This window comes from Mirounga angustirostris, unplaced genomic scaffold, assembly GCF_029215605.1.
Source record: "Mirounga angustirostris isolate CCGP_5_RB_7025 unplaced genomic scaffold, mMirAng1.0.hap1 SCAF_4, whole genome shotgun sequence".
NCBI lineage: Eukaryota > Metazoa > Chordata > Mammalia > Carnivora > Phocidae > Mirounga > Mirounga angustirostris.
In genome coordinates this window covers 95,738,859-95,740,101 of record NW_026991712.1, presented here as the reverse complement: position 1 = coordinate 95,740,101, position 1,243 = coordinate 95,738,859, and the positions used below count along the sequence as shown (strand labels likewise).

Below are 1,243 nucleotides of genomic sequence, written 5' to 3'. Positions count from 1 at the left end.
CACATAGAACCAAGTTCAAGTCCCTCTGTAAGACATGTAAAGGAACTAGCATAGGGGAAAGAGCTCACAGACTCCGGTTGGACTCCTGGTGCTGTCACCGACTAGTCTTATGACCATGAAAAAAAAATCACATCATCTGTCTGAGCCTGTTTTCTCCTCTATAAAGCTGGGAAGTAATAGACTGGTCAGAAGGACCCAGTAAGATACATGTAGGGCCTGGCACAGAAAGGGGTAGCAGTAAGACTCAGTAGCCCTCCCTGTGCTTCCCCACCTCCAAATCTGTTCCAGTCTAATTTTCCGTGACACAGCCCTCCAGTTCCGCCAGGCTATTACTCATCGCCCCCTGAACATTGTTACACAATCCTGCCTTTTCTTAAATCTTCTCCTCAGTCTAGAGGACCTTCCCTGGCAGTCCTCATCTAGCTAAATCCTACTCATCCTGGACGATTCAACCCAAGCCTCACTGCTTCTCGGCAGCCTTCCCAAGACATTCTGCATGCATTCCCAAAGCACCAAGCACTGTTGTCTGTTGTGGGGTCAGTACTCCACACTGCTCCAGAGCTTTCCCATGCTGTCTTATCTTCTCAAAGATGCTGTAAGCTGCTTGAGGGCAAGGATAGGCCCTTAGTTGTCTTTGTATCTCCCACAAAGAAAGACTATACTTTCTGGGATCATTTCTATAGTTTGTATCTCCCACAAAGATGATTCCTGTGTGATACCCATGACAAGTCTCAGTAATTACATGCTGAGCGCATGAATGAGTGCTGTGTCATATTACGTTTTGTTAAATTATACATATATGCCTGGGGCTTGAAATGTGAGAAAATGACACGGCTATTTCTCCTCCTTCTGATGTAGATTGCTTTTTAAAATATTATCTTTTTTTATATATGTATATGGTATTTCTTCTCCAATATTTCAATACACCACTTAAAATCTGACCTGAAAAAAAGTATTAAAGTTGTGTTTTAAATGGAAGAAAAACGCACCAGCTATGACTAATGTCTTCAATTTATAGTATGTCCAATTTGGAGAAGACCATGCTTTCTCATAAGGTTGCATAACTGCGAACAAAAACATTTTCAGCCACAGGATGTGTTTTGGAAGAATTTAGCCCTTTATTAGGCTAGGAAAAAAGTGAAAAGAAAAAAATCCAGAGACACAGCTTTCCTTGATACACATCTTACCCTACATAGAGAAGGCACTCAGATATTTGTCAAATTGAATGATTTCTCCTCATAGA

General features: G+C 41.6%; 1 pseudogene; it reads left to right on the top strand.

The window, feature by feature from the left end:
- The first annotated feature begins 652 nt into the window (after positions 1–652).
- Positions 653–749, top strand: LOC135364255 (small nucleolar RNA U3; annotated as a pseudogene).
- Positions 750–1,243: the final 494 nt, after the last annotated feature.